General features: G+C 46.7%; 1 protein-coding gene and 21 non-coding genes across 25 annotated transcripts in view; 14 read left to right on the top strand and 8 right to left on the bottom strand.

Moving 5' to 3' along the window:
* zgc:113135 overlaps positions 1 to 22,201 on the bottom strand; it is a 283,991-nt gene that overhangs the window by 62,404 nt on the left and 199,386 nt on the right. The window lies entirely within an intron of this gene.
* trnal-cag (transfer RNA leucine (anticodon CAG)) lies at positions 382 to 464 on the bottom strand. The gene has a single exon. It is a non-coding gene; the product is annotated as a tRNA-Leu (tRNA).
* Positions 1,796 to 1,868, top strand: trnav-aac (transfer RNA valine (anticodon AAC)). Its single transcript has one exon. It is a non-coding gene; the product is annotated as a tRNA-Val (tRNA).
* Positions 1,973 to 2,045, top strand: trnav-cac (transfer RNA valine (anticodon CAC)). The gene has a single exon. It is a non-coding gene; the product is annotated as a tRNA-Val (tRNA).
* On the bottom strand, positions 3,122 to 3,204 carry trnal-cag (transfer RNA leucine (anticodon CAG)). The gene has a single exon. It is a non-coding gene; the product is annotated as a tRNA-Leu (tRNA).
* On the top strand, positions 4,510 to 4,582 carry trnav-aac (transfer RNA valine (anticodon AAC)). The gene has a single exon. It is a non-coding gene; the product is annotated as a tRNA-Val (tRNA).
* On the top strand, positions 4,687 to 4,759 carry trnav-cac (transfer RNA valine (anticodon CAC)). The gene has a single exon. It is a non-coding gene; the product is annotated as a tRNA-Val (tRNA).
* Positions 6,387 to 6,459, top strand: trnav-uac (transfer RNA valine (anticodon UAC)). The gene has a single exon. It is a non-coding gene; the product is annotated as a tRNA-Val (tRNA).
* On the top strand, positions 6,564 to 6,636 carry trnav-cac (transfer RNA valine (anticodon CAC)). Its single transcript has one exon. It is a non-coding gene; the product is annotated as a tRNA-Val (tRNA).
* trnav-aac (transfer RNA valine (anticodon AAC)) lies at positions 7,530 to 7,602 on the top strand. Its single transcript has one exon. It is a non-coding gene; the product is annotated as a tRNA-Val (tRNA).
* trnav-cac (transfer RNA valine (anticodon CAC)) lies at positions 7,706 to 7,779 on the top strand. Its single transcript has one exon. It is a non-coding gene; the product is annotated as a tRNA-Val (tRNA).
* Positions 8,856 to 8,938, bottom strand: trnal-cag (transfer RNA leucine (anticodon CAG)). The gene has a single exon. It is a non-coding gene; the product is annotated as a tRNA-Leu (tRNA).
* Positions 10,480 to 10,552, top strand: trnav-aac (transfer RNA valine (anticodon AAC)). The gene has a single exon. It is a non-coding gene; the product is annotated as a tRNA-Val (tRNA).
* On the top strand, positions 10,646 to 10,718 carry trnav-cac (transfer RNA valine (anticodon CAC)). Its single transcript has one exon. It is a non-coding gene; the product is annotated as a tRNA-Val (tRNA).
* trnal-cag (transfer RNA leucine (anticodon CAG)) lies at positions 11,795 to 11,877 on the bottom strand. Its single transcript has one exon. It is a non-coding gene; the product is annotated as a tRNA-Leu (tRNA).
* trnav-aac (transfer RNA valine (anticodon AAC)) lies at positions 13,419 to 13,491 on the top strand. Its single transcript has one exon. It is a non-coding gene; the product is annotated as a tRNA-Val (tRNA).
* On the top strand, positions 13,585 to 13,657 carry trnav-cac (transfer RNA valine (anticodon CAC)). Its single transcript has one exon. It is a non-coding gene; the product is annotated as a tRNA-Val (tRNA).
* Positions 14,734 to 14,816, bottom strand: trnal-cag (transfer RNA leucine (anticodon CAG)). Its single transcript has one exon. It is a non-coding gene; the product is annotated as a tRNA-Leu (tRNA).
* On the top strand, positions 16,148 to 16,220 carry trnav-aac (transfer RNA valine (anticodon AAC)). The gene has a single exon. It is a non-coding gene; the product is annotated as a tRNA-Val (tRNA).
* On the top strand, positions 16,325 to 16,397 carry trnav-cac (transfer RNA valine (anticodon CAC)). Its single transcript has one exon. It is a non-coding gene; the product is annotated as a tRNA-Val (tRNA).
* trnal-cag (transfer RNA leucine (anticodon CAG)) lies at positions 17,474 to 17,556 on the bottom strand. Its single transcript has one exon. It is a non-coding gene; the product is annotated as a tRNA-Leu (tRNA).
* Positions 19,410 to 19,573, bottom strand: LOC141384168 (U1 spliceosomal RNA). The gene has a single exon (XR_012405225.1). It is a non-coding gene; the product is annotated as a U1 spliceosomal RNA (small nuclear RNA).

Below are 22,201 nucleotides of genomic sequence, written 5' to 3'. Positions count from 1 at the left end.
GCTCTCACCCTAACCGGAGGCTCCTGTGGTTATCACGATGGCTTTACAAGCGGAGGGTCTCCTGTTAGCAACTGGGCGGAAACATTCAGATTTGCTTTTACGCACATTCTCAATTGGCTCTCTGCTCACTGGATGATCCACGATACAAGGGCATGGATCTGTCAAATGTCATGACTTGACGTTGTACGAGGATTTGACGAAAAAAATGCCCTGCAAACCTAAAAAAGCAACACCATCCCAGGACAATTCTTTTGATCCCCTTTCAATGCACTTGCAGTAAAGCCCGCGTGATGCGGCACTTTGTCAGTGTTACTGTATCATTCGGACATGGGGGCAGAGAGTTAAAGAATTCAGCCTGAGCGCACTGCCGCAGGCTCGGTTTGTCAGAAGTGGGATTCGAACCCACGCCTCCAGGGGAGACTGCGACCTGAACGCAGCGCCCTAGACCGCTCGGCCATCCTGACATGCAAGCTTGGCAGGAGCTGTCTCCTGGGAGCCACACCGCAGTACCGTGACATGGAATCTGGTGCTTCACAGCTTGCCCAGCTCCGGCTGTCCAGCTCATTGGCGCTGCAGGCAGCTAATCTGTGCTCGCCTGCTGGGGCTGCGCCTAGTTTCAATAGCCAACACTTGACAGCTGTCATTGCTTACGGCCACACCACCCTGAGGGGGCTATAGAGCAAACAGGAAGTGAGTTGGCAGCAGTAAGGAGAGAAAGGCTCTCCCCATTTTGTTTGTCTACCTTTTTGTTTATTGACCTTGAGTGTTTTTGTTTGTTTGTTTTCTTTTTGTCTTTAAAAACCACCTAACAGCAGCATTTTGCTGACTGAAGGGTGGTTATGTAGTGTGTTTTATTTTTAATCATGGACAGATTCCCCGGCAACGACATGGAAATGGAGGGACTTGCAAGAAAGGATAAAGAAAATGGGCTGGATAATAGACGGAGAGGGAAAGAAAATGGACTTGACAACAGACAAAGAGATAAATAAAATGAAGAGCCCGGCCAACGAAGAGGTGAGAAAGGTAAGGATAAGCAAGAGGTACAAAGAAGAGTATGCACAAAGGAAGCAACAGTAACTGTAGAAGTAGAAAATGTAAAAGATGCAAGAAGATTTGATATAACCAAAGCAGTCACGGAGCTGATTGGAGAAGAAAGAATGCTGGCGGTGAGACCCAAACAAACAAAGGGAGTATGAAGTAACAATGGAGACTGAAGATGACACCGAAATTTTAATAGACAATGGATTGACAGTTAAAGGAGTGAAATCTGAAGTACGGAGGTTACAAAACAGAGACTATGTTGTTTCGTTCAAGCATCTGCCTGTTTACCTAGCAAATGAAGAAATTTTAAGCAAGCTAGAGAGATGGGGAGTTTTCCCCATATCTAAAATTAAAAGAAGATTGTATCCTGGCACAAACATAGAAGATGGAACAAGGTTTGTAAAAAACAGATTTCCGGAAGAGATGGTCTCCTTACCATACAGTACCAAAATCGAGACGGCGGAAGCGCCACAGCACTTTAGAGTCATGCACACCAATCAGGTAAAAACCTGTCGACTATGCATGAGCTCAGAAAATGTGATGAAGGAACGCCCAGAATTCAGGTGCTTCAAATGTGACGAAAGGGGACATTTCGCAAGGACCTGTACAGCTGTGTTGGGCCCGGATTGTAAATTGGCCCTAATACCTGCAGGGAGCTTGTCACGCCGAGTTGGCTTTGTCCGCTCGATTGATCAACGCGTACGCCTTGTTTTATCCTTGCAGGCCTAACTTCGCTGGTGAAAGCACTTGTGGGGTTTCTGTAGTGTAGTGGTCATCACGTTCGCCTAACACGCGAAAGGTCCTCGGTTCGAAACCGAGCAGAAACAGTGCTCTTCTTTTGGCGAGAAAATAATAGCATCCACTGCCGCACCAGCAATGATCGTCGACAGGCACCCAATCAAAAAGGGTTATCAGCTCGATCTGCCTGAAGGTTTCTGTAGTGTAGTGGTTATCACGTTCGCCTCACACGCGAAAGGTCCCCAGTTCGAAACTGGGCGGAAACAACCTCTGGCTTTTATGACAATTGTCAAATCAGGCTTCTGTTGAGTACTGACGTTCACTGAAAACATTCTTTCTGCAGAGCAGTGTGAGGCTAGAAGTTTGAATTCAGCTCAGTGTTTACCGCCTCTCGCGGTGTCGCAAACTTGCGTAGAATCTGATTTCTTTTAGCTTTGTGTTGTGCATGAGCAGGTGGCCAGTGCGTTTGCTGGCCCTTCACGGTGCAGACCGTACAAGACAGCTCTATAAAAAAAGACTATAAATACTTGAAGCAGCACTGGCCTATTGGTTTCCGTAGTGTAGTGTTTATCATGTTTGCATTACACGCTAAAGGTCTCCTGTTCGAAACTGGGCGGAAGCATACAATTAGCGGACACTTTTGTCCAAAGCGACATACAATAGTGGAGGTATTCAACAAGACGAGGCAATGCATACGAAAAAGGGCTATTTATTCCAAGTAATTTGTTTGTGCTCAGAGAATTTAGTGCTGGAGTAGGAGTTTCGTTTTCTTTAGAGAGAGGGATATTCACCGGGGTTCGGGTGTACTCTGAAGAGATGGGTGTTAGCTGTCGTTTGAAGGACACCGGTGTATCCGTAATCCGAGTGGGAATGGGAAGGTGATTCCACCAGCGTAGAACATTGAATGAAAACATTGTGGAAAGTGACTTTCCGTCTCTCTGCGCTGGCACCACAAGACAGTGCTCTCACCCTAACCGGAGGCTCCTGTGGTTATCACGATGGCTTTACAAGCGGAGGGTCTCCTGTTAGCAACTGGGCGGAAACATTCAGATTTGCTTTTACGCACATTCTCAATTGGCTCTCTGCTCACTGGATGATCCACGATACAAGGGCATGGATCTGTCAAATGTCATGACTTGACGTTGTACGAGGATTTGACGAAAAAAATGCCCTGCAAACCTAAAAAAGCAACACCATCCCAGGACAATTCTTTTGATCCCCTTTCAGTGCACTTGCAGTAAAGCCCGCGTGATGCGGCACTTTGTCAGTGTTACTGTATCATTCGGACATGGGGGCAGAGAGTTAAAGAATTCAGCCTGAGCGCACTGCCGCAGGCTCGGTTTGTCAGAAGTGGGATTCGAACCCACGCCTCCAGGGGAGACTGCGACCTGAACGCAGCGCCCTAGACCGCTCGGCCATCCTGACATGCAAGCTTGGCAGGAGCTGTCTCCTGGGAGCCACACCGCAGTACCGTGACATGGAATCTGGTGCTTCACAGCTTGCCCAGCTCCGGCTGTCCAGCTCATTGGCGCTGCAGGCAGCTAATCTGTGCTCGCCTCCTGGGGCTGCGCCTAGTTTCAATAGCCAACACTTGACAGCTGTCATTGCTTACGGCCACACCACCCTGAGGGGGCTATAGAGCAAACAGGAAGTGAGTTGGCAGCAGTAAGGAGAGAAAGGCTCTCCCCATTTTGTTTGTCTACCTTTTTGTTTATTGACCTTGAGTGTTTTTGTTTGTTTGTTTTCTTTTTGTCTTTAAAAACCACCTAACAGCAGCATTTTGCTGACTGAAGGGTGGTTATGTAGTGTGTTTTATTTTTAATCATGGACAGATTCCCCGGCAACGACATGGAAATGGAGGGACTTGCAAGAAAGGATAAAGAAAATGGGCTGGATAATAGACGGAGAGGGAAAGAAAATGGACTTGACAACAGACAAAGAGATAAATAAAATGAAGAGCCCGGCCAACGAAGAGGTGAGAAAGGTAAGGATAAGCAAGAGGTACAAAGAAGAGTATGCACAAAGGAAGCAACAGTAACTGTAGAAGTAGAAAATGTAAAAGATGCAAGAAGATTTGATATAACCAAAGCAGTCACGGAGCTGATTGGAGAAGGAAGAATGCTGGCGGTGAGACCCAAACAAACAAAGGGAGTATGAAGTAACAATGGAGACTGAAGATGACACCGAAATTTTAATAGACAATGGATTGACAGTTAAAGGAGTGAAATCTGAAGTACGGAGGTTACAAAACAGAGACTATGTTGTTTCGTTCAAGCATCTGCCTGTTTACCTAGCAAATGAAGAAATTTTAAGCAAGCTAGAGAGATGGGGAGTTTTCCCCATATCTAAAATTAAAAGAAGATTGTATCCTGGCACAAACATAGAAGATGGAACAAGGTTTGTAAAAAACAGATTTCCGGAAGAGATGGTCTCCTTACCATACAGTACCAAAATCGAGACGGCGGAAGCGCCACAGCACTTTAGAGTCATGCACACCAATCAGGTAAAAACCTGTCGACAATGCATGAGCTCAGAAAATGTGATGAAGGAACGCCCAGAATTCAGGTGCTTCAAATGTGACGAAAGGGGACATTTCGCAAGGACCTGTACAGCTGTGTCGGGCCCGGATTGTAAATTGGCCCTAATACCTGCAGGGAGCTTGTCACGCCGAGTTGGCTTTGTCCGCTCGATTGATCAACGCGTACGCCTTGTTTTTTTTTTTTTTTTTGGGTTTCTGTAGTGTAGTGGTCATCACGTTTGCCTAACACGTGAAAGGTCCTCGGTTCGAAACCGAGCAGAAACAGTGCTCTTCTTTTGGCAAGAAAATAATGGCATCCACTGCCGCACCAGCAATAATCGTCGACAGGCACCCAATCAAAAAGGGTTATCAGCTCAATCTGCCTGAAGGTTTCTGTAGTGTAGTGGTTATCACGTTCGCCTCACAGGCGAAAGGTCCCCAGTTCGAAACTGGGCGGAAACAACCTCTGGCTTTTATGACAATTGTCAAATCAGGCTTCTGTTGAGTACTGACGTTCACTGAAAACATTCTTTCTGCAGAGCGGTGTGAGGCTAGAAGTTTGAATTCAGCTCAGTGTTTACCGCCCCTCGCGGTGTCGCAAACTTGCGTAGAATCTGATTTCTTTTAGCTTTGTGTTGTGCATGAGCAGGTGGCCAGTGCGTTTGCTGGCCCTTCACGGTGCAGACCGTACAAGACAGCTCTATAAAAAAAGACTATAAATACTTGAAGCAGCACTGGCCTATTGGTTTCCGTAGTGTAGTGTTTATCATGTTTGCATTACACGCTAAAGGTCTCCTGTTCGAAACTGGGCGGAAGCATACAATTAGCGGACACTTTTGTCCAAAGCGACATACAATAGTGGAGGTATTCAACAAGACGAGGCAATGCATACGAAAAAGGGCTATTTATTCCAAGTAATTTGTTTGTGCTCAAAGAATTTAGTGCTGGAGTAGGAGTTTCGTTTTCTTTAGAGAGAGGGATATTCACCGGGGTTCGGGTGTACTCTGAAGAGATGGGTGTTAGCTGTCGTTTGAAGGACACCGGTGTATCCGTAATCCGAGTGGGAATGGGAAGGTGATTCCACCAGCGTTGAACATTGAATGAAAACATTGTGGAAAGTGACTTTCCGTCTCTCTGCGCTGGCACCACAAGACAGTGCTCTCACCCTAACCGGAAGCTTACATGAAAACGGAGGGACTTGCAAGAAAGGATAAAGAAAATGTGCTGGATAATAGACGGAGAGGTAAAGAAAATGGACTTGACAACAGACAAAGAGATAAATAAAATGAAGAGCCCGGCCAACGAAGAGGTGAGAAAGGTAAGGATAAGCAAGAGGTACAAAGAAGAGTATGCACAAAGGAAGCAACAGTAACTGTAGAAGTAGAAAATGTAAAAGATGCAAGAAGATTTGATATAACCAAAGCAGTCACGGAGCTGATTGGAGAAGGAAGAATGCTGGCGGTGAGACCCAAACAAACAAAGGGAGTATGAAGTAACAATGGAGACTGAAGATGACACCGAAATTTTAATAGACAATGGATTGACAATTAAAGGAGTGAAATCTGAAGTACGGAGGTTACAAAACAGAGACTATGTTGTTTCGTTCAAGCATCTGCCTGTTTACCTAGCAAATGAAGAAATTTTAAGCAAGCTAGAGAGATGGGGAGTTTTCCCCATATCTAAAATTAAAAGAAGATTGTATCCTGGCACAAACATAGAAGATGGAACAAGGTTTGTAAAAACAGATTTCCGGAAGAGATGGTCTCCTTACCATACAGTACCAAAATCGAGACGGCGGAAGCGCCACAGCACTTTAGAGTCATGCACACCAATCAGGTAAAAACCTGTCGACTATGCATGAGCTCAGAAAATGTGATGAAGGAACGCCCAGAATTCAGGTGCTTCAAATGTGACGAAAGGGGACATTTCGCAAGGACCTGTACAGCTGTGTCGGGCCCGGATTGTAAATTGGCCCTAATACCTGCAGGGAGCTTGTCACGCCGAGTTGGCTTTGTCCGCTCGATTGACCAACGCGTACGCCTTGTTTTATCCTTGCAGGCCTAACTTCGCTGGTGAAAGCACTTGTGGGGTTTCTGTAGTGTAGTGGTCATCACGTTCGCCTTACACGCGAAAGGTCCTCGGGTCGAAACCGAGCAGAAACAGTGCTGTTCTTTTGGCGAGAAAATAATAGCATCCACTGCCCCACAAGCAATGATCGTCGACAGGCACCCAATCAAAAAGGGTTATCAGCTCGATCTGCCTGAAGGTTACTGTAGTGTAGTGGTTATCACGTTTGCCTCACACGCGAAAGGTCCCCAGTTCGAAACTGGGTGGAAACAACCTCTGGCTTTTATGACAATTGTCAAATCAGGCTTCTGTTGAGTACTGACGTTCACTGAAAACATTCTTTCTGCAGAGCGGTGTGAGGCTAGAAGTTTGAATTCAGCTCAGTGTTTACCGCCCCTCGCGGTGTCGCAAACTTGCGTAGAATCTGATTTCTTTTAGCTTTGTGTTGTGCATGAGCAGGTGGCCAGTGCGTTTGCTGGCCCTTCACGGTGCAGACCGTACAAGACAGCTCTATAAAAAAAGACTATAAATACTTGAAGCAGCACTGGCCTATTGGTTTCCGTAGTGTAGTGTTTATCATGTTTGCATTACACGCTAAAGGTCTCCTGTTCGAAACTGGGCGGAAGCATACAATTAGCGGACACTTTTGTCCAAAGCGACATACAATAGTGGAGGTATTCAACAAGACGAGGCAATGCATACGAAAAAGGGCTATTTATTCCAAGTAATTTGTTTGTGCTCAAAGAATTTAGTGCTGGAGTAGGAGTTTCGTTTTCTTTAGAGAGAGGGATATTCACCGGGGTTCGGGTGTACTCTGAAGAGATGGGTGTTAGCTGTCGTTTGAAGGACACCGGTGTATCCGTAATCCGAGTGGGAATGGGAAGGTGATTCCACCAGCGTTGAACATTGAATGAAAACATTGTGGAAAGTGACTTTCCGTTTCTCTGTGCTGGCACCACAAGACAGTGCTTCAGGTGCTTCAAATGTGACGAAAGGGGACATTTCGCAAGGACCTGTACAGCTGTGTCGGGCCCGGATTGTAAATTGGCCCTAATACCTGCAGGGAGCTTGTCACGCCGAGTTGGCTTTGTCCGCTCGATTGACCAACGCGTACGCCTTGTTTTATCCTTGCAGGCCTAACTTCTCTGGTGAAAGCACTTGTGGGGTTTCTGTAGTGTAGTGGTTATCACGTTCGCCTAACACGCGAAAGGTCCTCGGTTCGAAACCGAGCAGAAACAGTGCTGTTCTTTTGGCGAGAAAATAATAGCATCCACTGCCCCACAAGCAATGATCGTCGACAGGCACCCAATCAAAAAGGGTTATCAGCTCGATCTGCCTGAAGGTTACTGTAGTGTAGTGGTTATCACGTTTGCCTCACACGCGAAAGGTCCCCAGTTCGAAACTGGGCGTAAACAACCTCTGGCTTTTATGACAATTGTCAAATCAGGCTTCTGTTGAGTACTGACGTTCACTGAAAAGATTCTTTCTGCAGAGCGGTGTGAGGCTAGAAGTTTGAATTCAGCTCAGTGTTTACCGCCCCTCGCGGTGTCGCAAACTTGCGTAGAATCTGATTTCTTTTAGCTTTGTGTTGTGCATGAGCAGGTGGCCAGTGCGTTTGCTGGCCCTTCACGGTGCAGACCGTACAAGACAGCTCTATAAAAAAAGACTATAAATACTTGAAGCAGCACTGGCCTATTGGTTTCTGTAGTGTAGTGTTTATCATGTTTGCATTACACGCTAAAGGTCTCCTGTTCGAAACTGGGCGGAAGCATACAATTAGCGGACACTTTTGTCCAAAGCGACATACAATAGTGGAGGTATTCAACAAGACGAGGCAATGCATACGAAAAAGGGCTATTTATTCCAAGTAATTTGTTTGTGCTCAGAGAATTTAGTGCTGGAGTAGGAGTTTCGTTTTCTTTAGAGAGAGGGATATTCACCGGGGTTCGGGTGTACTCTGAAGAGATGGGTGTTAGCTGTCGTTTGAAGGACACCGGTGTATCCGTAATCCGAGTGGGAATGGGAAGGTGATTCCACCAGCGTAGAACATTGAATGAAAACATTGTGGAAAGTGACTTTCCGTCTCTCTGCGCTGGCACCACAAGACAGTGCTCTGACCCTAACCAGAGGCTCCTGTGGTTATCACGATGGCTTTACAAGCGGAGGGTCTCCTGTTAGCAACTGGGCGGAAACATTCAGATTTGTTTTTACGCACATTCTCAATTGGCTCTCTGCTCACTGGATGATCCACGATACAAGGGCATGGATCTGTCAAATGTCATGACTTGACGTTGTACGAGGATTTGACGAAAAAAATGCCCTGCAAACCTTAAAAAGCAACACCATCCCAGGACAATTCTTTTGATCCCCTTTCAGTGCACTTGCATTAAAGCCCGGGTGATGCGGCACTTTGTCAGTGTTACTGTATCGTTCGGACATGGGGGCAGAGAGTTAAAGAATTCAGCCTGAGCGCACTGCCGCAGGCTCGGTTTGTCAGAAGTGGGATTCGAACCCACGCCTCCAGGGGAGACTGCGACCTGAACGCAGCGCCTTAGACCGCTCGGCCATCCTGACATGCAAGCTTGGCAGGAGCTGTCTCCTGGGAGCCACACCGCAGTACCGTGACATGGAATCTGGTGCTTCACAGCTTCCCCAGCTCCGGCTGTCCAGCTCATTGGCGCTGCAGGCAGCTAATCTGTGCTCGCCTCCTGGGGCTGCGCCTAGTTTCAATAGCCAACACTTGACAGCTGTCATTGCTTACGGCCACACCACCCTGAGGGGGCTATAGAGCAAACAGGAAGTGAGTTGGCAGCAGTAAGGAGAGAAAGGCTCTCCCCATTTTGTTTGTCTACCTTTTTGTTTATTGACCTTGAGTGTTTTTGTTTGTTTGTTTTCTTTTTGTCTTTAAAAACCACCTAACAGCAGCATTTTGCTGACTGAAGGGTGGTTATGTAGTGTGTTTTATTTTTAATCATGGACAGATTCCCCGGCAACGACATGGAAATGGAGGGACTTGCAAGAAAGGATAAAGAAAATGGGCTGGATAATAGACGGAGAGGGAAAGAAAATGGACTTGACAACAGACAAAGAGATAAATAAAATGAAGAGCCCGGCCAACGAAGAGGTGAGAAAGGTAAGGATAAGCAAGAGGTACAAAGAAGAGTATGCACAAAGGAAGCAACAGTAACTGTAGAAGACAATGGATTGACAATTAAAGGAGTGAAATCTGAAGTACGGAGGTTACAAAACAGAGACTATGTTGTTTCGTTCAAGCATTTGCCTGTTTACCTAGCAAATGAAGAAATTTTAAGCAAGCTAGAGAGATGGGGAGTTTTCCCCATATCTAAAATTAAAAGAAGATTGTATCCTGGCACAAACATAGAAGATGGAACAAGGTTTGTAAAAAACAGATTTCCGGAAGAGATGGTCTCCTTACCATACAGTACCAAAATCGAGACGGCGGAAGCGCCACAGCACTTTAGAGTCATGCACACCAATCAGGTAAAAACCTGTCGACTATGCATGAGCTCAGAAAATGTGATGAAGGATTGCCCAGAATTCAGGTGCTTCAAATGTGACGAAAGGGGACATTTCGCAAGGACCTGTACAGCTGTGTCGGGCCCGGATTGTAAATTGGCCCTAATACCTGCAGGGAGCTTGTCACGCCGAGTTGGCTTTGTCCGCTCGATTGACCAACGCGTACGCCTTGTTTTATCCTTGCAGGCCTAACTTCGCTGGTGAAAGCACTTGTGGGGTTTCTGTAGTGTAGTGGATTTCCGGAAGAGATGGTCTCCTTACCATACAGTACCAAAATCGAGACGGCGGAAGCGCCACAGCACTTTAGAGTCATGCACACCAATCAGGTAAAAACCTGTTGACTATGCATGAGCTCAGAAAATGTGATGAAGGAACGCCCAGAATTCAGGTGCTTCAAATGTGACGAAAGGGGACATTTCGCAAGGACCTGTACAGCTGTGTCGGGCCCGGATTGTAAATTGGCCCTAATACCTGCAGGGAGCTTGTCTTGGGAGTTGGCTTTGTCCGCTCGATTGACCAACGCGTACGCCTTGTTTTATCCTTGCAGGCCTAACTTCGCTGGTGAAAGCACTTGTGGGGTTTCTGTAGTGTAGTGGTCATCACGTTCGCCTAACACGCGAAAGGTCCTCGGTTCGAAACCGAGCAGAAACAGTGCTCTTCTTTGGCAAGAAAATAATAGCATCCACTGCCGCACCGTCGACAGGCACCCAATCAAAAAGGGTTATCAGCTCGATCTGCCTGAAGGTTTCTGTAGTGTAGTGGTTATCACGTTCGCCTCACACGCGAAAGGTCCCCAGTTCGAAACTGGGCGGAAACAACCTCTGGCTTTTATGACAATTGTCAAATCAGGCTTCTGTTGAGTACTGACGTTCACTGAAAACATTCTTTCTGCAGAGCGGTGTGAGGCTAGAAGTTTGAATTCAGCTCAGTGTTTACCGCCCCTCGCGGTGTCGCAAACTTGCGTAGAATCTGATTTCTTTTAGCTTTGTGTTGTGCATGAGCAGGTGGCCAGTGCGTTTGCTGGCCCTTCACGGTGCAGACCGTACAAGACAGCTCTATAAAAAAAGACTATAAATACTTGAAGCAGCACTGGCCTATTGGTTTCCGTAGTGTAGTGTTTATCATGTTTGCATTACACGCTAAAGGTCTCCTGTTCGAAACTGGGCGGAAGCATACAATTAGCGGACACTTTTGTCCAAAGCGACATACAATAGTGGAGGTATTCAACAAGACAAGGCAATGCATACGAAAAAGGGCTATTTATTCCAAGTAATTTGTTTGTGCTCAGAGAATTTAGTGCTGGAGTAGGAGTTTCGTTTTCTTTAGAGAGAGGGATATTCACCGGGGTTCGGGTGTACTCTGAAGAGATGGGTGTTAGCTGTCGTTTGAAGGACACCGGTGTATCCGTAATCCGAGTGGGAATGGGAAGGTGATTCCACCAGCGTAGAACATTGAATGAAAACATTGTGGAAAGTGACTTTCCGTCTCTCTGCGCTGGCACCACAAGACAGTGCTCTGACCCTAACCGGAGGCTCCTGTGGTTATCACGATGGCTTTACAAGCGGAGGGTCTCCTGTTAGCAACTGGGCGGAAACATTCAGATTTGTTTTTACGCACATTCTCAATTGGCTCTCTGCTCACTGGATGATCCACGATACAAGGGCATGGATCTGTCAAATGTCATGACTTGACGTTGTACGAGGATTTGACGAAAAAAATGCCCTGCAAACCTTAAAAAGCAACACCATCCCAGGACAATTCTTTTGATCCCCTTTCAGTGCACTTGCATTAAAGCCCGGGTGATGCGGCACTTTGTCAGTGTTACTGTATCGTTCGGACATGGGGGCAGAGAGTTAAAGAATTCAGCCTGAGCGCACTGCCGCAGGCTCGGTTTGTCAGAAGTGGGATTCGAACCCACGCCTCCAGGGGAGACTGCGACCTGAACGCAGCGCCTTAGACCGCTCGGCCATCCTGACATGCAAGCTTGGCAGGAGCTGTCTCCTGGGAGCCACACCGCAGTACCGTGACATGGAATCTGGTGCTTCACAGCTTCCCCAGCTCCGGCTGTCCAGCTCATTGGCGCTGCAGGCAGCTAATCTGTGCTCGCCTCCTGGGGCTGCGCCTAGTTTCAATAGCCAACACTTGACAGCTGTCATTGCTTACGGCCACACCACCCTGAGGGGGCTATAGAGCAAACAGGAAGTGAGTTGGCAGCAGTAAGGAGAGAAAGGCTCTCCCCATTTTGTTTGTCTACCTTTTTGTTTATTGACCTTGAGTGTTTTTGTTTGTTTGTTTTCTTTTTGTCTTTAAAAACCACCTAACAGCAGCATTTTGCTGACTGAAGGGTGGTTATGTAGTGTGTTTTATTTTTAATCATGGACAGATTCCCCGGCAACGACATGGAAATGGAGGGACTTGCAAGAAAGGATAAAGAAAATGGGCTGGATAATAGACGGAGAGGGAAAGAAAATGGACTTGACAACAGACAAAGAGATAAATAAAATGAAGAGCCCGGCCAACGAAGAGGTGAGAAAGGTAAGGATAAGCAAGAGGTACAAAGAAGAGTATGCACAAAGGAAGCAACAGTAACTGTAGAAGACAATGGATTGACAATTAAAGGAGTGAAATCTGAAGTACGGAGGTTACAAAACAGAGACTATGTTGTTTCGTTCAAGCATTTGCCTGTTTACCTAGCAAATGAAGAAATTTTAAGCAAGCTAGAGAGATGGGGAGTTTTCCCCATATCTAAAATTAAAAGAAGATTGTATCCTGGCACAAACATAGAAGATGGAACAAGGTTTGTAAAAAACAGATTTCCGGAAGAGATGGTCTCCTTACCATACAGTACCAAAATCGAGACGGCGGAAGCGCCACAGCACTTTAGAGTCATGCACACCAATCAGGTAAAAACCTGTCGACTATGCATGAGCTCAGAAAATGTGATGAAGGATTGCCCAGAATTCAGGTGCTTCAAATGTGACGAAAGGGGACATTTCGCAAGGACCTGTACAGCTGTGTCGGGCCCGGATTGTAAATTGGCCCTAATACCTGCAGGGAGCTTGTCACGCCGAGTTGGCTTTGTCCGCTCGATTGACCAACGCGTACGCCTTGTTTTATCCTTGCAGGCCTAACTTCGCTGGTGAAAGCACTTGTGGGGTTTCTGTAGTGTAGTGGATTTCCGGAAGAGATGGTCTCCTTACCATACAGTACCAAAATCGAGACGGCGGAAGCGCCACAGCACTTTAGAGTCATGCACACCAATCAGGTAAAAACCTGTTGACTATGCATGAGCTCAGAAAATGTGATGAAGGAACGCCCAGAATTCAGGTGCTTCAAATGTGACGAAAGGGGACATTTCGCAAGGACCTGTACAGCTGTGTCGGGCCCGGATTGTAAATTGGCCCTAATACCTGCAGGGAGCTTGTCTTGGGAGTTGGCTTTGTCCGCTCGATTGACCAACGCGTACGCCTTGTTTTATCCTTGCAGGCCTAACTTCGCTGGTGAAAGCACTTGTGGGGTTTCTGTAGTGTAGTGGTCATCACGTTCGCCTAACACGCGAAAGGTCCTCGGTTCGAAACCGAGCAGAAACAGTGCTCTTCTTTGGCAAGAAAATAATAGCATCCACTGCCGCACCGTCGACAGGCACCCAATCAAAAAGGGTTATCAGCTCGATCTGCCTGAAGGTTTCTGTAGTGTAGTGGTTATCACGTTCGCCTCACACGCGAAAGGTCCCCAGTTCGAAACTGGGCGGAAACAACCTCTGGCTTTTATGACAATTGTCAAATCAGGCTTCTGTTGAGTACTGACGTTCACTGAAAACATTCTTTCTGCAGAGCGGTGTGAGGCTAGAAGTTTGAATTCAGCTCAGTGTTTACCGCCCCTCGCGGTGTCGCAAACTTGCGTAGAATCTGATTTCTTTTAGCTTTGTGTTGTGCATGAGCAGGTGGCCAGTGCGTTTGCTGGCCCTTCACGGTGCAGACCGTACAAGACAGCTCTATAAAAAAAGACTATAAATACTTGAAGCAGCACTGGCCTATTGGTTTCCGTAGTGTAGTGTTTATCATGTTTGCATTACACGCTAAAGGTCTCCTGTTCGAAACTGGGCGGAAGCATACAATTAGCGGACACTTTTGTCCAAAGCGACATACAATAGTGGAGGTATTCAACAAGACAAGGCAATGCATACGAAAAAGGGCTATTTATTCCAAGTAATTTGTTTGTGCTCAGAGAATTTAGTGCTGGAGTAGGAGTTTCGTTTTCTTTAGAGAGAGGGATATTCACCGGGGTTCGGGTGTACTCTGAAGAGATGGGTGTTAGCTGTCGTTTGAAGGACACCGGTGTATCCGTAATCCGAGTGGGAATGGGAAGGTGATTCCACCAGCGTAGAACATTGAATGAAAACATTGTGGAAAGTGACTTTCCGTCTCTCTGCGCTGGCACCACAAGACAGTGCTCTGACCCTAACCGGAGGCTCCTGTGGTTATCACGATGGCTTTACAAGCGGAGGGTCTCCTGTTAGCAACTGGGCGGAAACATTCAGATTTGTTTTTACGCACATTCTCAATTGGCTCTCTGCTCACTGGATGATCCACGATACAAGGGCATGGATCTGTCAAATGTCATGACTTGACGTTGTACGAGGATTTGACGAAAAAAATGCCCTGCAAACCTTAAAAAGCAACACCATCCCAGGACAATTCTTTTGATCCCCTTTCAGTGCACTTGCATTAAAGCCCGGGTGATGCGGCACTTTGTCAGTGTTACTGTATCGTTCGGACATGGGGGCAGAGAGTTAAAGAATTCAGCCTGAGCGCACTGCCGCAGGCTCGGTTTGTCAGAAGTGGGATTCGAACCCACGCCTCCAGGGGAGACTGCGACCTGAACGCAGCGCCTTAGACCGCTCGGCCATCCTGACATGCAAGCTTGGCAGGAGCTGTCTCCTGGGAGCCACACCGCAGTACCGTGACATGGAATCTGGTGCTTCACAGCTTGCCCAGCTCCGGCTGTCCAGCTCATTGGCGCTGCAGGCAGCTAATCTGTGCTCGCCTCCTGGGGCTGCGCCTAGTTTCAATAGCCAACACTTGACAGCTGTCATTGCTTACGGCCACACCACCCTGAGGGGGCTATAGAGCAAACAGGAAGTGAGTTGGCAGCAGTAAGGAGAGAAAGGCTCTCCCCATTTTGTTTGTCTACCTTTTTGTTTATTGACCTTGAGTGTTTTTGTTTGTTTGTTTTCTTTTTGTCTTTAAAAACCACCTAACAGCAGCATTTTGCTGACTGAAGGGTGGTTATGTAGTGTGTTTTATTTTTAATCATGGACAGATTCCCCGGCAACGACATGGAAATGGAGGGACTTGCAAGAAAGGATAAAGAAAATGGGCTGGATAATAGACGGAGAGGTAAAGAAAATGGACTTGACAACAGACAAAGAGATAAATAAAATGAAGAGCCCGGCCAACGAAGAGGTGAGAAAGGTAAGGATAAGCAAGAGGTACAAAGAAGAGTATGCACAAAGGAAGCAACAGTAACTGTAGAAGTAGAAAATGTAAAAGATGCAAGAAGATTTGATATAACCAAAGCAGTCACGGAGCTGATTGGAGAAGGAAGAATGCTGGCGGTGAGACCCAAACAAACAAAGGGAGTATGAAGTAACAATGGAGACTGAAGATGACACCGAAATTTTAATAGACAATGGATTGACAATTAAAGGAGTGAAATCTGAAGTACGGAGGTTACAAAACAGAGACTATGTTGTTTCGTTCAAGCATCTGCCTGTTTACCTAGCAAATGAAGAAATTTTAAGCAAGCTAGAGAGATGGGGAGTTTTCCCCATATCTAAAATTAAAAGAAGATTGTATCCTGGCACAAACATAGAAGATGGAACAAGGTTTGTAAAAAACAGATTTCCGGAAGAGATGGTCTCCTTACCATACAGTACCAAAATCGAGACGGCGGAAGCGCCACAGCACTTTAGAGTCATGCACACCAATCAGGTAAAAACCTGTCGACTATGCATGAGCTCAGAAAATGTGATGAAGGAACGCCCAGAATTCAGGTGCTTCAAATGTGACGAAAGGGGACATTTCGCAAGGACCTGTACAGCTGTGTCGGGCCCGGATTGTAAATTGGCCCTAATACCTGCAGGGAGCTTGTCACGCCGAGTTGGCTTTGTCCGCTCGATTGACCAACGCGTACGCCTTGTTTTATCCTTGCAGGCCTAACTTCGCTGGTGAAAGGACTTGTGGGGTTTCTGTAGTGTAGTGGTCATCACGTTCGCCTTACATGCAAAAGGTCCTCGGTTCGAAACCGAGCAGAAACAGTGCTGTTCTTTTGGCGAGAAAATAATAGCATCCACTGCCGCACCAGCAATGATCGTCGACAGGCACCCAATCAAAAAGGGTTATCAGCTCGATCTGCCTGAAGGTTACTGTAGTGTAGTGGTTATCACGTTCGCCTCACACGCGAAAGGTCCCCAGTTCGAAACTGGGCGGAAACAACCTCTGGCTTTTATGACAATTGTCAAATCAGGCTTCTGTTGAGTACTGACGTTCACTGAAAGCATTCTTTCTGCAGAGCGGTGTGAGGCTAGAAGTTTGAATTCAGCTCAGTGTTTACCGCCCCTCGCGGTGTCGCAAACTTGCGTAGAATCTGATTTCTTTTAGCTTTGTGTTGTGCATGAGCAGGTGGCCAGTGCGTTTGCTGGCCCTTCACGGTGCAGACCGTACAAGACAGCTCTATAAAAAAAGACTATAAATACTTGAAGCAGCACTGGCCTATTGGTTTCCGTAGTGTAGTGTTTATCATGTTTGCATTACACGCTAAAGGTCTCCTGTTCGAAACTGGGCGGAAGCATACAATTAGCGGACACTTTTGTCCAAAGCGACATACAATAGTGGAGGTATTCAACAAGACGAGGCAATGCATACGAAAAAGGGCTATTTATTCCAAGTAATTTGTTTGTGCTCAGAGAATTTAGTGCTGGAGTAGGAGTTTCGTTTTCTTTAGAGAGAGGGATATTCACCGGGGTTCGGGTGTACTCTGAAGAGATGGGTGTTAGCTGTCGTTTGAAGGACACCGGTGTATCCGTAATCCGAGTGGGAATGGGAAGGTGATTCCACCAGCGTTGAACATTGAATGAAAACATTGTGGAAAGTGACTTTCCGTCTCTCTGCGCTGGCACCACAAGACAGTGCTCTGACCCTAACCGGAGGCTCCTGTGGTTATCACGATGGCTTTACAAGCGGAGGGTCTCCTGTTAGCAACTGGGCGGAAACATTCAGATTTGCTTTTACGCACATTCTCAATTGGCTCTCTGCTCACTGGATGATCCACGATACAAGGGCATGGATCTGTCAAATGTCATGACTTGACGTTGTACGAGGATTTGACGAAAAAAATGCCCTGCAAACCTTAAAAAGCAACACCATCCCAGGACAATTCTTTTGATCCCCTTTCAGTGCACTTGCATTAAAGCCCGTGTGATGCGGCACTTTGTCAGTGTTACTGTATCGTTCGGACATGGGGGCAGAGAGTTAAAGAATTCAGCCTGAGCGCACTGCCGCAGCCTCGGTTTGTCAGAAGTGGGATTCGAACCCACGCCTCCAGGGGAGACTGCGACCTGAACGCAGCGCCTTAGACCGCTCGGCCATCCTGACATGCAAGCTTGGCAGGAGCTGTCTCCTGGGAGCCACACCGCAGTACCGTGACATGGAATCTGGTGCTTCACAGCTTGCCCAGCTCCGGCTGTCCAGCTCATTGGCGCTGCAGGCAGCTAATCTGTGCTCACCTCCTGGGGCTGCGCCTAGTTTCAATAGCCAACACTTGACAGCTGTCATTGCTTACGGCCACACCACCCTGAGGGGGCTATAGAGCAAACAGGAAGTGAGTTGGCAGCAGTAAGGAGAGAAAGGCTCTCCCCATTTTGTTTGTCTACCTTTTTGTTTATTGACCTTGAGTGTTTTTGTTTGTTTGTTTTCTTTTTGTCTTTAAAAACCACCTAACAGCAGCATTTTGCTGACTGAAGGGTGGTTATGTAGTGTGTTTTATTTTTAATCATGGACAGATTCCCCGGCAACGACATGGAAATGGAGGGACTTGCAAGAAAGGATAAAGAAAATGGGCTGGATAATAGACGGAGAGGGAAAGAAAATGGACTTGACAACAGACAAAGAGATAAATAAAATGAAGAGCCCGGCCAACGAAGAGGTGAGAAAGGTAAGGATAAGCAAGAGGTACAAAGAAGAGTATGCACAAAGGAAGCAACAGTAACTGTAGAAGTAGAAAATGTAAAAGATGCAAGAAGATTTGATATAACCAAAGCAGTCACGGAGCTGATTGGAGAAGGAAGAATGCTGGCGGTGAGACCCAAACAAACAAAGGGAGTATGAAGTAACAATGGAGACTGAAGATGACACCGAAATTTTAATAGACAATGGATTGACAATTAAAGGAGTGAAATCTGAAGTACGGAGGTTACAAAACAGAGACTATGTTGTTTCGTTCAAGCATCTGCCTGTTTACCTAGCAAATGAAGAAATTTTAAGCAAGCTAGAGAGATGGGGAGTTTTCCCCATATCTAAAATTAAAAGAAGATTGTATCCTGGCACAAGCATAGAAGATGGAACAAGGTTTGTAAAAAACAGATTTCCGGAAGAGATGGTCTCCTTACCATACAGTACCAAAATCGAGACGGCGGAAGCTCCACAGCACTTTAGAGTCATGCACACCAATCAGGTAAAAACCTGTCGACTATGCAGAAGCTCAGAAAATGTGATGAAGGAACGCCCAGAATTCAGGTGCTTCAAATGTGACGAAAGGGGACATTTCGCAAGGACCTGTACAGCTGTGTCGGGCCCGGATTGTAAATTGGCCCTAATACCTGCAGGGAGCTTGTCACGCTGAGTTGGCTTTGTCCGCTCGATTGACCAACGCGTACGCCTTGTTTTATCCTTGTTTTATCCTTGTTTTATGGCTCTCTGCTCACTGGATGACCCATGATACTAGGGCGTGGATCTGTCAAATGTCATGACTTGACGTTGTACGAGGATTTGACGAAAAAATTCCCTGCAAACCCCAAACGACAGACGTCTGCAAAAGATTGCAGTTCTTGAAACAAAGTTACCTCTGATCCGAGCAGAAGCGTTCGCTTACTCAATGGCAGAAAAAATGATGACCTTTCACACGGTCTACATCCGTTCTGTCAGTAACAGCGGCCGGCCGGCAAATAAAATTCTGACATTCCACAGGGCACACTCGCTTGGCGGACAAAAGCCACCGGGGGCTCTCTTTGCGTGTTCCTTCACCTGGTCAAACCGCTTTGAGGGGGGACCTTTCGAGTAGTTTTCGGCGTCAGAACAGACTCTTCTAGCGACGGGTGGGCAGGCCTTCCACAGGCGCGCGCGGCTCTACTGAAGCAAAAGAGGCTTGGCAAAGGACGAGGAAGAGAGGGAAGCGCCGCTCCAGCCGGGTCCGACGCTACTGCCTGAACTCTGTCTTGAACCACTGTACTCAGGGGAGAGCGCGAACGCAGTCCCCCACTACCAGAAATTATGACGTCGCGATTCCAACATTTGGGGAATTCGCAGAGGTCAGCGTGGCCGGAGTGCAATGGCCAAGCCTCGCCCTGGGTGAACCACCTTCTTGATCATGGTATCTCCCCTGCCAGGTAGGTATGAGTTGCCGGGTGGCGCAAATGGCAGCCGCCGTTTTCTATCGGCCGTACTCCAGGGCGGTGATGCCCAGCAACCGAGCATGGGGAATGGGCCAGCAACCCCTGTCCCCTGACGGCGCTGTACTTGCAGCAGACGTGCCTGTGCCTGCAAACCACTCGCTAGTAACTGTGGCAACGCATGAAGAGTTTGAGCTTCCTCCAGATGCTTGCTTTGTGTTTTGTCATCAGTTGGGGCTGCCAACACATGGATTCCACTGGACGCACTCGATCTGGGGATAACAGACCCTCTATGGGGGGAGGGGAGGGGATCCTCCTGTTCTTTCTTTCTTTTCCTCCATCTGTTTTCTTTCTCTACAGATGTCGTTTTTCTCTGCTTAGTTTCTGATTTGGTCTATTTGGACATGTCGACCTCCTGCTTTGCTGCGGTTCGGACCGCCTTTGCCTAGAGCTCCGTGCTTTGCACTCTTGCCTTGTATATTTTGTGTCCTGTTTTCTTACGTCAGCCTATCAGCACAGTGCTCAAACGACATAGCTTGAAGAACACGACGGGATCTACAAACGTTCCGCAAAAGAACTTCACTGACGAAAGCGGAAGCGCTAACGAAACAACCTCTCGCTGCAAGCACCTTACATTCCTGGGACGGGAAACCACCGACGGCTGGCTGCGAAATTGCCTCTGGTTCAGATTGGTTTAGAACCGTCCCTCTGCCTAAAACGCCACAGACGTCTGCAAAAGATTGCAGTTCTTGAAACAAAGTTACCTCTGATCCGAGCAGAAGCGTTCGCTTACTTAATGGCAGATAAAATGATGACCTTTCACACGGTCTGCATTCGTTCCATCAGTAACAGCGGCAGGCCGGCAAATAAAATCCTGACATTCCACAGGGCACACTCGCTTGGCGGACAAAAGCCACCGGGGGCTCTCTTTGCGTGTTCCTTCACCTGGTCAAACCGCTTTGAGGGGGGACCTTTCGAGTAGTTTTCGACGTCAGAACAGACTCTTCCAGCGACGGGTTGGCAGGCCTTCCACAGGCGCGCGCAGCTCTACTGGAGCAAAAGAGGCTTGGCAAAGGACGAGGAAGAGAGGGAAGCGCCGCTCCAGCCGGGCCCGACGCTACCGCCTGAACTCTGTCTTGAACCACTGTGCTCAGGGGAGAGCGCGAACGCAGTCCCCCACTACCAGAAATTATGCAGTCGAGATTCCCACATTTGGGGAGTTCGCAGACATCTGCCCAGGGAACGTGCAATGGTAACTGTAGACTGTAGACTCTCGTCCAACGAGAAGCCGCGATTGTCTACAGTTTGCTTAGACCCTGGGCTAATCGGAGGGATGCATTGTCTAAAGTTTAAAATCAGGGCCAATCAGCGCTGAGGATTTTCCAAAGTTTCTCTTGCTCTAAATGCTCAATTTATCGGGTCAGAAAGTTCATCTGCTGTCGAGATTAATTCGTATGTTAAAGTGATTTTGTGTGGAAAGTTATTTTTATACTGTTATATTGATGCACAGTATGTTTTGTTCACGACATGTTTGAAATATCTCACTTTTTGAGCAGTATTCGTGAGGCTGCGCCTTCAGAAAGTACACCTGTTGTTGAGATTTCGTGTGGTAAGTTATTTTTATACTGTTATATTGATGCACAATATGTTCTAGTTACATCACGTTCGAAGTTTTTCACTCTTTGTACAGCATTTTGTCTTTGTTCGTGAGGCTGCGCTGTCAGCAAGTACACCTGTCATAGTGATTTAGAGCGGTAGGTTATTTTTATCCTGTTCTGATAAACAGTATGTTTTGCTCACATCACATTTAAAATATTTCACTATGTGTGCATTATTTTGTCTGTGTGCCTGACGCTGCGCTGTCAGACGTTCATCCATTACAGAGATTTTGTGCGGTAAGTTATTTTTATTGTTACATTAATGCTGAGGTCACATCATGTTTGAAATATCTCATTCTTTGTGCAGTGTTTGGTCTGTGCTGGTGACGCTGTGTCGTCAGAAAGTTCACCTGTCCTAGAGATTTCGTGTTGTAGGTTATTTTTATACTGTGATATTACTTATATGTATATATGGCTGCACAAAACCTGAAAAAGTTTAGCTTATGTATTATTTTCAACGCTCGTGTCGGTTTGATAGCTCCATTCACATAGTAAACAGTTGTTTCATTAAAATATAGCAACCATCATGCTAATAAATAAATATCCCTTCATATACAGCAATATATGTGACCATGACAATTATTATCATTATTTGTTACTATGAGAAGTAAAGAACATTTTAAGATCTTAGCTGGGACAAAACATATGATCCAAAATTTGAGCAAATGAGCAAAATTTGAGCATATGAGCAAAATTTACTGAGCAGCAGAGTAAAGTTAATGAGCCGATGATGAGTTTAATTAAGTGATGATTGAGGACTGATGATGAACACCTGCTGTTAATATGCAGAAACAGAAGAGAAGCAGCAGCAGCTACGCTCATTGCTTACCTGATTGACTTTATTTCTGTCAGATGTTCAAAAAATCCATATGAGACTGTGGCGAGGGGGCGTGGCCGAGAGCCGTGGGAACGGAGTAAGGCCACCGCGTAAGTGGATACACCTGCGGTGCGCACCTGCCTCGGATCCCACGGAAG

Source organism: Danio rerio, chromosome 4 (assembly GCF_049306965.1).
Source record: "Danio rerio strain Tuebingen ecotype United States chromosome 4, GRCz12tu, whole genome shotgun sequence".
Classification (NCBI taxonomy): Eukaryota; Metazoa; Chordata; class Actinopteri; order Cypriniformes; family Danionidae; genus Danio; species Danio rerio.
Note: the sequence above shows the minus strand (reverse complement) of the source record. Positions and strands in the feature narration are given on the sequence as shown.